This window comes from Canis lupus, chromosome 8, assembly GCF_003254725.2.
Source record: "Canis lupus dingo isolate Sandy chromosome 8, ASM325472v2, whole genome shotgun sequence".
Classification (NCBI taxonomy): Eukaryota; Metazoa; Chordata; class Mammalia; order Carnivora; family Canidae; genus Canis; species Canis lupus.
In genome coordinates this window covers 30,093,968-30,108,344 of record NC_064250.1, presented here as the reverse complement: position 1 = coordinate 30,108,344, position 14,377 = coordinate 30,093,968, and the positions used below count along the sequence as shown (strand labels likewise).

The 14,377-nt window shown below is 41.6% G+C and overlaps 1 protein-coding gene across 33 annotated transcripts in view; it reads left to right on the top strand.

The window, feature by feature from the left end:
* The window catches only part of BMP4 (bone morphogenetic protein 4), a 348,264-nt gene that overhangs the window by 317,299 nt on the left and 16,588 nt on the right, over window positions 1-14,377 (top strand). For 3 of the 33 annotated variants that reach the window (XR_007412341.1, XR_007412338.1, XR_007412336.1), the window contains one exon: window positions 152-1,253. The exons of 28 other annotated variants lie outside the window; for them this stretch is intronic. The gene's annotated coding sequence lies outside the window, so the exon portion shown is untranslated. Of the gene's footprint in view, window positions 1-151; window positions 1,254-9,739; window positions 9,934-14,377 lie in introns of those variants that run through there. 2 more of the 33 variants (XR_004818029.2, XR_004818010.2) reach the window with 2 other exon arrangements.

Genomic DNA, 14,377 nt, shown 5'->3' with positions numbered 1-14,377 from the left:
CACCCAGGCGCCCCTCATTTTTGGGTGTTTTGAATGACAAATTTTTGATCTTCTTTCCCCTTTCCCCTCTGCTCATCTCTGGATTGAGTTCCTCTTTGTGTTGCTTGTTTCCTCCTTTCATTTCCCAATCCTTCTCTTTCTCTTTCTTCAGTCAGCATCCCCAGCTTGGGACTAAAGTGCCTGCCTAACCCTGGGAGACTTCTATGGAAAAGAGGCCAGAGAGAGAAGGAGAATGGTCCTGCCCAGGCCAGCAAAGCTCCAACTCCATTTCTGAGCTGAAGGGTTGAGACCCACTGCCCTCACCATACAGAGGAAGGGGCTAGGGTTGACCTTGCGTGAAGTGACTCACTCAAGGTCACACCACCAGTTTGGGGCAGAGTAGAAATTAGAACCCAGAACGAGGCTTGTGGCTGGAACCTGTAAAAGGTTGTTGAAAGCAGCAAACACAGAAGCATAGAAGGAACAGTGCAAACATCTAATGTGTGAAGGAGGCTAGGTTTTTCTAGAAATGTACTGCTGACTCTGGTTTGGGGTGTGTGGGTGTGTGTGTTTCATTTCCCCACCTTAGATAGAGATATAAGCACAGAGAAATAACTCTCTGCTGTAAGAAACACAGCAGTGTCAAAGCAAGAGAAACAGAGACTGACCTGCATCCTCAGTGTCCTAGGAAGCAGAGGAACTCTAACCATCGCCTCTCAAGGGGCCTGCCCCTCCAAGCTGATATTGCCATGTAAGAATCTTCTGATTTGACAAGAGAAGTGAAAAATTAAGATTTTTGTGTGAAATTTCCCAGTTTTAAAATGTTGATGCAAATGGCAGAAGTTTGTAACCCTTGATGGCGAATATGAGAACGGGACAGAGCTACCTCAGGATCTTAGAGTGAAGATGAATGTTATGATAAAGAGGGGGATGGGCAACTACTGTGGATGGTTGATCTCAAAATGAAGTGACATCAGCATACACATTCAGCACGGGGCGTACCTGGGCACTGGGCATTCTTACCAAATGCTCTTTCTATGCTTTTAATATCCTGCCTGGCTTTTTCCCCCCATTTATGTTAAAAACAAGATGAAATTTGCTATATCCTTGGCTGATAACTAATATATAAACTCTCCCTAACTCCTGGTAGAAAGCTGTGGCAGTAGACTGAGATCTCCTTGGATCTACATATGGAAACTTGAATGTAACACAGGAGGTCCCCAAAATGTATAAGCTTCTACTTAGATGCCTATAGACAAGATCCACCTTGCCAGGTACGAGAGTCTGGTTCTGTTTCCTCCCACCTTCATTCAGAAAAAAAGAAGCCCTCTACATCACAGAGCTTATGTGTTCATTTTATATATGCCTGAAAATTGACAAAGACCACACTATTGCACTCCCTTTGAAATCAACTCATAAGAAAAGGCATTGTTTAATGTACCACTCAACATCATATTACGTGAACTTCAAAAAGCCCCGGTGAACATTTGAATTCATGTGTGCTCGTGAGAACAAACCATTCTGAAGGAAACAGACAGCTCTAGAGTTTATCTTTGTTTCTCCTGCCAAAACATTCCAGTGGAGCACCACAGAACCATATTGGTTGGTTTGGGGACCTGTATAAATTATGTGAGAAAATTTAGAGTTCTTCTTTTGTTCTGAGTATTATACCATTTTTAAAGAAGCAGTGGTTGAATTTACAGTCATTTGAAAATTCAGTTGCTTTTACATCTTCAAATTAAAAAATTACATGTCATTTTAGTTTTTCCAGGATTTGTTCTTTAGCACAAGAACAATCTTTTTGAACAAACTTGGATCTTGCACTAAAGAGTGTGGCAATTTTACTAATGCTTTGCACATAGTAAATAATTGATAATCAATGCTTGGCTCAATTGGTTGGGCATCTGCCTTCAGCTCGGGTCATTGGGAATCTGTTTCTCCCTCTGCCCTTCACCCTTGCTCATGATCTCTCTCTCTCCCTTTCACTCTCTTTCTCTCCAATAAATAAAATCTTTTTTAAAATAATGAATAACTTGCTACATATGACTAAATGTTGAGCCTCCTTGACAAATGGCCACAGCATGATAGAATGCAATGGAAAAGTGTTATGCATAGTGCATTCAGGGAAGCTTTCCCACCCTCCAGAGTTAAGGGAGATCCAAATTCTTCATGACTAACTCCATAAACTATTTAAGCATTTTCCTAGCTTTTGTTTGCTGCTGCTGTTTTACAGCATTTAATTTACAATTTATCATGCCAGATTAATATGAGAGATTCTTCTTCCTTTTTAAAGAAACACCGTTTTAGACTGACTAAGGATTTTTTTTAAATTTACCAATGTAACCATTTTTATTTATTTATGATAGTCACACACGCAGAGAGAGAGAGAGAGGCAGAGACATAGGCAGAGGGAGAAGCAGGCTCCATGCACCGGGAGCCCGACGTGGGATTCGATCCCGGGTCTCCAGGATCGCGCCCTGGGCCAAAGGCAGGCGCCAAACCGCTGCGCCACCCAGGGATCCCCTAGACTGACTAAAGATTTATGCTCAACACCACTGTCCACTCTGGGCTTCATTGTCCCTGGCCTAAACTCCTGTAATTGGCCCCCATCTGGACTTCCTGTTCCATACAATCTACTCCGACACACTATTGCAGTCTTTGTGAAATGCCAGTCTAATCCTGGCCTGTGATCCGCTAGATAATCAGTTATGGAGCACTTACTGGGCCTGGCATTGTGTTAAATACTTTATATTCATTATCTCATTTAATCCTCGTAATAATCCCATGGGGCAATCTCTATTTTACAGAGAAGCAGAGGGAGGTTCAGAGAGGTTAAGTAAATTGTGTAAGTAAATTATAGATTACATTTCGGGCTTCATTCATCCATTTAATTACACATACTCTCCCCACCTGAAGCTACAGCAGCATGATGGCAAAATGCACTAGGCATGGTGACACTTCTATCACATGTTGTCTTTCTTGTCTGGGAGGCTCTCCCTCACTTGCCACTCAAGCGAGTTCCCCCCACTCTGAAGTCTTCCAGATATCCTTCCAGCTCCCCACTTAGTCCTGACATTTCTCCATCATGCCTCTGTCACCTATTGCTTTTCTATTCTAAGTTTATCTGTCTTGCTCTTTTATCAAATGTCATGAGGGCTGGGTCATTGGGCTGGGTCATCAAATATTGAATTTGTGTTCATTTACACAAAGCTTGAGGAATAGTAGGCACTCAATAAATCTTTGTAAAATGGATGAATTTTGAGGTCTTTAAGAGTGCCTTATTGATCTTTCTATCCCCCAAGTGAAGCTGCAATACCAGGAGGTCACCCAGGAAAGGACAGATTGAGAGGCAGTTCCAGTGGTCTGGGCAGTTAGGGTGTCCCAAGCCATGGGGAAGAGAATCAGTAGACAGAGATGCTAAACCTGGAGATAGAGAAGCCTGGTTGGGGACCAGCTGGACAAAGAGGAGGTTGGATATGGAATAAGTAGAAATGGAGTGCTGTGTTAGTCAAGACTCTCCAGAGAGACAGAGCCAAATATAAAAAGAAATGTATTATGAGGAACTATGGCTCACATGAGTATGGAATTTTGATGTCCCAAGATCTATAGTCAGCAAACTGGAGACCCAGGAGAGCCCATGGTACGGATAGTTTAGTCTGAATGTCAGCAGACTTGAGACCCAAGAAGAGCCAATGTTTCAGTCTGAGGACAAAACATCAGTAAAAAAACCTGATGTCCCAACTCAAAGATATTCAGGTAGGAGGAATTCCTTCTTACTTGTGGGAGAGTCAGTCTTTTTGTTCTATTTAATCCTTCAACTGATTTGGATGGGACCCACCCACATTGGGGAGAGCAATCTGCTTTACTCAGTCTACCAATTCAAATATAAAGCTCATCCAGAAACACCCTCACAGACAAATCCAGAAAAATGTTTGCTCAAATATCTGGGCATCTCATGGCCCAATCAAGGTGGCACATAAGATTAACTATCACATAGGGGGAATAGAATGGAGTAGACTTGACCAGGAAGACCCTCATGGGCACCAGCTTCCAATTAGAGTCCCTCTTCTATGAGCAGGTTGCAGTGGGCCCATTTGATGTGGACAGTTCTTAAAGTTTCCCTACCTGACAGTCAGTTGTGTCTGAGGAACCTACCATTTCCCTCTGCTCTGCCCTTAAACCTACTCCTTCTGCACACACACTTCTCTCCTGAAACTTTGAGTGAAATAGTCCTGACCATGGAATTATCCCTCATTCATCCTGCTTTTTGATTCTAGCATCTAAATAGTTGCCGAGACCTGTCAATTCCTCCTATAAAATGCTTCTCACAGCTCTCATTTCCTTCACTGTCTGCTATTCCTCTCTTACTTATACAGTGATTGCTCTTTAATTTTTAAAGAGAAAAGAGGGTGGAGGGTCACAGCTGGGTGCAGAAGAGGTTATAACAGGAGACTGCTTTTGAAGCTGCCTTCAAAAAGCAAAATGAAATTTTCTTTAGATTATATGTTTCAAGTTAATAATGCAGCAGTTTTATATAAGTATACTTTACATACAAAGTGTTCATTGTATATATCAAATTATACATACGTATTTTTCAAATTTGTGGTAGAGATTATGACAGGGAGATCCTACTTTGTACAGCAACTATTAGAATTGTTTCTCAAAAGGTTTCTTGGACTCCAAGGACTTTTTCTTTTGTTCCTGGATAAAACTTCCTAAAGTACAACTTAATAACCTTCACTGGCTCTTCACAGCCTCCTAAATGAGGAACAGTCAGTCTATGAATGGATTCTATGACCCTTTGAAATATGGATCCCACCCATTTTTCTGGCCTTATATCCTGTGAGTCACCATTGCCCTGTATCAGTCAGGAATGCCTTTGGCTGCAAGTAACAAAACATCTAATGTGTGCTGGCTTAAACAAATAGCTATTTTTCTCACATAATAAGAAATTAATAGGTCTGCAGTTCAGGTCTGGTGCAAGTGGTCAATGATGGATCTAAGCTCCTTCTAACTGTTTCACCATCCCATTATATGACTTTTGCTTCTGATCTCATGACCTCAAAATACACTTCTAGGCATCTTAGTCACATTCCCAATAGGAGGCAAGAGTCAAACTGAAGGAAAGAGTCCTAACTGAGCCTGTCCTGTTTTATGGATGAAGTGAATACTCTCCCAGAATCCTAACCCAGCAATCTTCTGCTTATGACTCAGTGGCCAGAAGGGTATCATGTGGTGGAAGGTGACGGGGTGGGGGTGGGGGCAAGGATGGAGGTGGGCCAGCCAATCAGGAGTACCTGCCATGTACACACCCACTCTACCTACACAGCTCACTCACCGATTTTTCCTTACTTGCCTTCACATCATTTCCTCCACCTTGAATAGTCTTTGCCCTGCTCTACCTCTGCTTATTGAAGGCTTTCATTTAGTTTAAGTCTTGATAAAATACTGCTTCATCCTAAAAGTCCTCCTGGTCTCCTTCCAAACCTCTCTGACAAAATTTCTTCTTCTGAGATCAGCCACTGTTTGTATTTCTACGATACCTAGAAGCCTCACACTGTACTCTGGTTAATTACATGTGTTTTATCTGCAATTTATGTGCATCTATATTTTGAGGTCCAAGAGGATAGGGAGCATGTCCCATTCATCTTTGTATTTCCAAGGCAACTCAGCACAGAGTAGGTATTCAATAAATGTTGGATGAATGCATGCATATTCTGTAATATTCCGTTCTGAACAGTAAAGTCTGCAATACCCACACTGTGTCTATAATGGTCCCTCTGATCCAAGTTAAAGGAGAACATCTGCAGTCCTCTGTGAATATTGGCTGCTGTCCTCTGTCCTCAGCCAAAGCAGGGACATCTGCGGTGACAATGTGACTATCTACCAATGCTTTTTATGTCCCTCTGCCCAAATGTGCAGCTGTTTCCTGGGTGGGAAAGCAAGGAAAGAGTAAAAATCAGAGAAAATAACAGGAATTTTATTTTTTTTTATTTTTTTTATTATTATTTTTTTTAATAACAGGAATTTTAGCAGGAGACTTGTGAGGGTGTTAGGTTCCACTTAACCTGGAAGCTGTGCTACAATAGAAGTAATAATAATATTAATACCAATTAATACCATTTATTAAACCCTTTATGCGAGACACTGTACTTTCTATGCATTAACTCATGGACTCCTCAGAACATGCTCCTTTGTTAAATAAGGAACCAAGGCTCAGAAAGATTAAACGATTTGTCCAGGGTTACATAGCCTACAAGTCGCAAACCTGGGCAGACACTCGTTTCTTAATGCAAGTCTGGGAGGGAAGGGGTGTTAGTTCTGTTTTACAGATGAAAAAACTGCAACCCAGAGAAGTGAGTGACTTCTCACGACAACCCAGAGTGGTGGTTAAGAGGATGGGCCCTGGCACTGGACTTCCCCTATGAGATCTGGGGCAAATGGTTGAAAGTGCCCGTACCTCAGTTTTCTGATCTGTAAAACAAAGGTAGCTTTTACTTCATGGGTGCCTATGAAAACAAAATGAGTAGGTACATATGTAGAGACTGGCCTAGGCACCTAGTCCAAACCAAGTATGTAGTAGCTCTTAGTCAGGGCTGCCGCTAGCCTAAATGATAAAGTAGCCCAAGGACAACATACCTGGTATACTGAGCAGGAGAGAGTTGGGCATTCAAATGTGCTTGTCCTTCTGGGAAAAGAAATCAGTCCTACTGTCTGGCTCCCAGTGGTAGGAGTCCTTTTTTTTTTTTTTTCTCTGCAAAAGGGCTCCCCAGTCACCATGCATCAAAAGAGTCACACCTTTTGAACAAAACGGCTGTGTCTGCACTTCTGTCCACTGCCAGCATTACCTGACCCAGAGAATTAGCAGGCTTGTGGTGTTGGGACTGTTTTGAGAAAGAACCATCACTTGGTATATGCTGAGCTCTGTGGAGTAACTTTTAGTATTTCATAGTCAAATGACATTAATTAAGCTACTTTTCTCTTCTTGGTAGTGGGAGGCTCTAATGATGCTCCTGTGATAAACACTGCCTTTTGGCATTCACATCCTTGCATAGACCCCTCCCTCATTGAATCTAGGCAGGCTTTATGTAGCCAATGGGGTATGGTAGGACTGACTGTGATTTCTGAGGCTAGGTCATAATGAGCCTTGTAGCTTCTGCCTTGGGTTCCTTGAAAGCTTATGCTTGTGGAAGCCAGCTGCCATCTAAGAAGTTTAACTACTAGGAGACCACCATGCTGTGATAAAACCCAAGTCATCTGTGTTGAGAGGCTGCATGGCAAAAAGGAGACATCTGCCCACTTCCTCCCACCCACAGAAATCCCAGCCATTTAGGTGAGGTGCCAGACACTTAAGGAAGAAGCCATCTTAGACATCCAGCCCAAGCAAGGACAGACTCTCTGTAGCCCCAGTCGCCATCTGACTCCAACTGCATAGGACCCCAAGCAAGAAGTGACCAGCTGAGCCCTGTCAACCTATAGAACCTAAGAGATGACTATAAGTTGTTATTTTAAGCCTCTCTGTTTGGAGGTTATTTATCACAAAGCACCGGATAACTGAAACATTCATGATTTCCCCAAGGCTGCTGGTGCAGTTACAGGACACTCATACAAACCACAGATGAGGACTGTAAGCTGTTTCTTTTTACTAAATTAGATTTCGGGGTAAATATACAAATGAGAACCAATTGAAGTCTATATGCAAAACGTTTGTAACTCTGTTTTTCTTAAATAGGAGAAATACTATTCTAACACCATCTAGCATTATATTACATGTTTATTTGCCTGTTTGACTATTGTGTGTTTGAATATAAGGTCAAAGATGGCAATAATTTTGTCTGCTTTATTCTCCTTCGTGTCCCCGATGTTGGGAACAGTACTTGACCTACAGTGGGTCTTCAATAAATATTCGTTGAATAAATAAACACTGGAGGATAGAAAAGATAAATGTTTCATAGATAAAATGTTCATATAATAAATACATTTAGCCTATAGAAAACTTCTCACATTGGCTTCAAGAATAAAATCTGACTTAGGAAGATATTCATAATGTATTAAGTAAAAAGGGCTAATTCCTAAGAATCAGCTTGCAAATCAGTAAGTGCAGCAAAATTACATAAAAAATGTTTTTAAGGGGGCACCTGGGTGCCTCAGAGATTGAGCACCTACCTTTGGCTCGGGTTGTGATCCCAGGGTCCTGGGATCCAATCCCACATCGGGCTCCCCACAGAGAGTCTGCTTCTCCCTCTGCCTGTATCTCTACCTCTCTCTTTCTGTCTCTTATGAATAAATAAAATCTTTTTTAAATAGTGTTTTTAAGGGTATATTAATGAAAAAAAGAAAACAATGAGTCCAAAAGTATTTTCATCAAACTATCAACAATAATTATCTCTGGGTGAAAAGTTCAAAAGGGAATTTTGTTTTCTCATAGCTCCTTTCGAACTCTTTCTAAAATCTTTAAAATAAAAGTGTGTTAGTTTTGAATCAGGAAAAATGTTATTTAATAAAACTAAATTGGAGTATTGATGTACCCATTTTTTATGTATATCCCATCTGAGACCACAAAAAAGTCTTCCAGTTTGTTCTCAACTAGTTGAATATGTTCTAAGTGTCTTTGTCACAGCTTTCCTGACTTTCAAGGGAGTCATTGCACACCACTTGTGCTCACATGGGGAAGAAAATAAAAAGTAAAAAGAATTCATTTGTGCCTCTGGTAAATTCCTAGAGCAACTTCTGTGGGCCGGAGTGAGGAAGGATTGGTTGTGGAGTAGGGGACAGGGATGAAAATGGAGAATGCCATGGCTATGATTTGCGTTTCTCAAATAGAGTAGGAAATACTGTATTTATAATTATGTGGAAGCAAACTTTGTAACCCATTGTGGAAGTTACCCATTATAGAAAACAAAATAGATCATGCTTAAGGTAGCAAATTGTTGTTTGCTTATATCTCTGAGGTCCACATGAAAATGCCTTGAAACTCACCAGAGAATGGGAGCAAAATTGCTTGCCTTTTTCCTGAGATTTGAGAAACTCTCTTGGAGAGGTAGCACACACTGGGAAGGAGTGGGGCCCTGCCACTTCTGAATGTTTTCTAAGTAGCAAAATGGTGACAATGCCACTTTTTCTGCTGAACCTGCTGTGATTTACTGAGATGAATGAATTCAGCAAGTCTGTGTGAAACTACATTGCCCATGAGACGTGGTGCTGAAGACTAGGTATGCTCATGGTGATGGATGTTAGGAATCCCATTTCTCTGCCTACATACATAGTAGTACCTCCTAAGGTGCCCTTCATTGGTCCTTTAGGTGCTCTGTCATTGGGAACTAAGCATTATTTAGTGGTGAAAATGCTTTCTAAAACATAGAGTAGCCTCACTGATGACCAGACACGATTTTTTTTTTTTACTTAATATTTTACTGATTTATTACAAAGGATGTTAAGGGATACAAATCAACAGCCATGTGACGTGATACATAGGGTGAGGTCCCAAAACAAAGGAGTGCCTGTCCTTGTGGAGCTTGGAGCTTGGTGACACATGGAAACATTATGTTTCCCCATCGTGGAAACTCTGACCAGACCCTGAATTTATGTGCCATAAAGGCTCCTCAAACCTTACTTTCCTCTTAGATTTCGCATCTGCCTTAATGGCTAAGAAACAACAAAATTCTCCTTAGCCTTACCTCTCTACATATTCCTTGCCTGGAAGTTCTTGTCAACTAATCCTGAGGAAAGTTCTCAGACTCTAATTTTTCTTCTTTCTCAGTCCCATGCCCAGGGTTTGGGATCTTACCACCCTTACCACAACTAGTGCACCAGCCTTCTTACTCCACTCCTGACAGACCCTCTGTACATCTTTACCACCAGATTAAAGAGTGTTCTCTGAAGATGAAGAGCCAGTTTAACAGACTTTTAAATTTCTCAAAGGGCATTTCTCCTAATAAGTGCTCAATAAATGATTTTTACTCATGGATTTGCTTGCTTGAATGTGAAGTAATATTTGGGTTGGGAAAAGCCCTGGGACTAAGGAACTGAAGATATGGTCATGGCCCATTGTGTCAGTTCCCTATGACTGTATACCAAGTCCTTCCCCAAAACTTCACAGCTTAAAACAACAATTATTTTATTTTTTTCTCACATTTTCTGTGGATCAGGAATTTGAACAGGACATAGTGAGGGTATGTCTGTTTTCTTTATGATGTCTGAGGCCTTAGGTGGGAATATTATAAGCTGGGGGTAATGCAACAGCTGCAGACTGGAATCACCTGGAGCATCTTCATTCACATGGGTGGATGTGATTCACAACTGAGGCTATAGCTGGCTGCCAGCCAGAACACCTACATGTGGCCTCTCCATGTAGTCTCTCTGCTTGGGTTATTTGGGGTCTCCTCACAGCATGGTGATGGCAGTTGGGTTCTAAAAACAATTGATTCAAGCCAACTAGTTGGAAGCAGTATCACTTTCATGGCTGAGTCTTGGAAGGTATGCAGCTCAATTCTGCTATAGTCATGGGCTTACCCAGTGTGGTAGGCTGAAAAACAACCCCCTAAAGAAGTCATGTGCTCATCCCCACACCTATGACTGTCATCTTACCTGGCAAAAGGGACTTTGTGATGTGATTATGTTAAGGACCTTGAGATGGGGAAATTATCCTGGATTATCTGGGTGGGTTCAGTGTAACCATAAGTGTCCTTATAACAAGGGAGGCAAGGCAGAAGGGTCAGAGTCAGAGAAGGAAATATGATGTGGAAGCAGAGGATGGAGTGATGCTGGCCAGGCATCAAGGAATGCCAGCAGCCTCTAGAAGCTGGGAAAGGCAAGGCAACAGATTTTCTCTAGAGCCTCCAGAAAGAACACAGCTCTGCTGTGACCTTGATTTTAGTCTAGTAAGATCCATTTTGGAATTCTGATCTCCAGAAATGTAAGAGAACAGACTTGTGTTGTTGGAAGCCATTAAGTTTCTGGTAATTTGTTCTAACAGCAATGGAAAATCTTTCCATGGGAAGAGTATCAATGTCATATTCAAAAGAGCATGTGGGATAGAGGACATTGTGTAGCTAGCTTTGAAAAATACAGTCTGCCATGCTCTCCCACTAAGTAAGTAATTGTGGGTTGATCTCTCTGGGTCTTAGTCTGTGCATTTATAAAATGAAAGATTGAGCATGAGGATAGGAAACTTTCTGAACCTAAAAGTTCCCTGGTCTTACTATTGAAAGGTAGATGTAGTAGTCCCATGAGAAATCATAATCACTTCCAATATCTGAAGCCCTTCCTTGATGCTCACTACCAAATATATACTATTCCAAATGGAACAGGAGTGGAGTGCCTGGACCAGAAAACCTTAGCATGTGTGGCAGATTCCTTAAAAGATAAGGTTTGAGGAAGGGTTTTTGTTTTCGCTAAAATTTCAAAATATTTAAGGAAGGAAGGAAGGAGGGAAAGAAGAGAGGAGGAAAGAAGATAGGAAAGAAGGAAAAGACTATTAACATTTTGAGGCAGTGACCATTTCTTATTCATTATTGGAACCCCAGCACCTGACATACAGTCTAGAATGTTGGTAATCTCCAAAGAATGTTGAGTGAGAACAAAAAGAAAAGATAACCCAAGGTTCACTGGTTTTGTGCCGGATAGCTGTATGGGAGGGACCCAATCCTTGGTGGGTCACCGGGTCTAGACACTTTCACCATTTTACTGTAGAAATCATTTCAGTAGTCTTCTAGTTGGCCCCCTCTACTCTATCCTTGCCCTAAACACAGCAGCCAGAATGATCCTGATAAAATATAATGTTGATCATGCCACTTCCCTGTTGAAAACCTTCCAGGGGCTTCCTAGTTCACTTTTAATTAAAGCCAGAGCCCTTTCCAGGCCCAGACTGGAGGAGGGGAGGGAGGTACCTAAGGAGGCACTAAAGGAGGTGCTCACTCTCAGGGGCTCACCTAGCACTTGCACCACTATGAGCCACCACTTTCCTTAAATAAAGGGCACTGGGCGCCTCCATCACAACCTAGTCATGACACTGGCTCTTAGGGTGGGGTTCAAGGCCATCCACCATTTAACCTCTCACCTTCTCTACCTCTCTTACCTCATCTCCAAATACTCAGCCCCTCTTCTCCTTGGCTCACTCCACTCAAGCAGACTTGCCCCTTAACTATTTCCTGAACACAGGAATGGTAGGCCCATTTCTACCTCAGAGTTTACACTGCTTGTCCTTTAGATGAAATAGTTTCCCTCATTATTCATGCGGCTGGGTCCTTCATCTCCTTCACGTGTCTTCTCAAATATTACTTTTTCTGTGAAGCATTCCATGACTGCTGTATTAAAATTCAACCCCATTGCTCTCTCTCTTTCCCGCTTTATTTTTTTTTCTCAGTACGTAGTTCCATCTAACATGAATTGTTCATATTTAGTTGCTGGACTCCCTTTCCTACCAGGCTATAAGATCCGGGAGGACAAGGATTCTAATCTGTTTGTCACTGCTGTGTCCCAACATCTAGAACAGTGCCTAGCATATGTAAATGCTCCAACAACAACAAACCCAGAAACGAAACAAATGGAGCTCAGGAGATAATTTATGATATAAAGCCATAAAGAATAGAGAATTATAGGATTTTAGAGGTCTTATTACCAAAGAGATCAGCAGACTATAGTCTGTAACCTATGTTTGTATGGTCTATGAGCTAAGAATAATCTTATGAATTGAACTGTGTCCCTCTACAATTCATATGTTGAAACCTAACCCCCATCATCTCAGAATGTAACCTTAATTTGGAAATGGGATCACTGCAGATATAATTAGTTCAGATGAGGCCGTCCCTAGCTCAATATGACTGGTGTCCTTACAAAGAAGAGAAATTTGGACACAGACACACAGGGAGGATACCATGTGAACATGCATGTAGAAGTTGGGTGAAGTTTCTCCAAGCCTTGGAACAGATTCTTCCTCACAGTCCCCAGAAGGAACCAACTCTGCTGATACCATGATCTCAACTCCTAGCCTCCACAATTGCAAGATGAAACATTTCTGCTTAAGCCACACAGTGAAACTTGGTATAGCAGCCTAAAGCCTAATTAGCTGTTTGGTCCTTTGCAGAAAAAGCTGGTGGTGCTAAAAGCTTAGAGATCATCTAGTCCATATAACTAATGAAGAAATGGCAGCCTCCAGAAAGAAAATCACATATCCAAGTTCATCCATATAGCATCAACTGGTGTAGCTACACCTAAAACCAGCCTATCTGACTTCAGGTCTATTTTTTAAAAGCCACTCTACACTGACTATTGCACTTTTAAAAATCATTTCATCAGTTTCCCCTTGTTTAAGCTAAAGTAACAAAATGTTCCTAAGACGATATTTTCATCAATTATTCACCCCCACCCCGTGCAGCAACCTGAGGCCTTTACAGAAACATACCATAATTCACAATTTTTTTTTAGCAAAGTGCCTACTATGATCCATATTTTTTTGTTTTTGCTTTTGGGCCTTGCCCTCCAGCAACTCATTTTCTGTGATACTGGTTCTCAAACTATAATTAAAACATAATTAAAGATCAAGAACAGATGTCTGCCGGCTCTCCGGAGCTTCCACAGACTATGTAGTATAGAGTTTAGTATTACGGATTTTATGCTGAGGAGAAATGAAGTAGGAGAACTATCGGTTGAACAAAGCCACATACAAAGACTAAAGGCATAAGAGAGTATTTATTTATTTATTTACTTTTGAAGATTTTATTTATTTATTTGAGAGAGAGAGAGAGAGAGAGACTGAGCACAAGCAGGGGTGAGGGGCAGAGGGAGAGGGAGCAGGAGACTCCTTGCTCAGCAGGGAGCCTGATGAGGGCTCCATTCTGGAACTCCAGCATCATGACCTGAGCTGAAGGCAGCCGCTTCACCCAAGCACCCCCGTAAGAGAATATTTCAAATAAAGTGGGCCAGAGCTTATAGTAGTTCCTTTAACACACCCCGTAACTCAGGGAACAGCAAAACAAATCCTTTCTATTTTCATCAACTCCATGACTTGATGGTGCAGACAAAAAAGATCTACATTCTTGCTAACTCGTTTTGGGTGAGACATTAAACCACTTGGAGGAGGATCTGTTTTGCCAGTTGTCAGCTGCTATGGATGAAAGTGCTTCCTACGGATGGTTATTGGAATGGGTTGTGGGCGTGGAGGCCAGAGATCTTTCCCTTCTAAGGCTGCCTTGTAAGTTGAAGCATAGGTGCCACTCATAAGGAACTATGTGTATAAATTTCTGTTAATTTGCTGGTGAGCCTGACATGTGGAGGAAATAAAAGGAAGTGAATGGGTTAAAGACAGTTTCCCAGCAGAGTATATGAGAACACTGAACATCCCAAATGTGGCTGTTCTAACTCAAACTCTTATACTTTTGCTCAGAATGTACAAGTACCA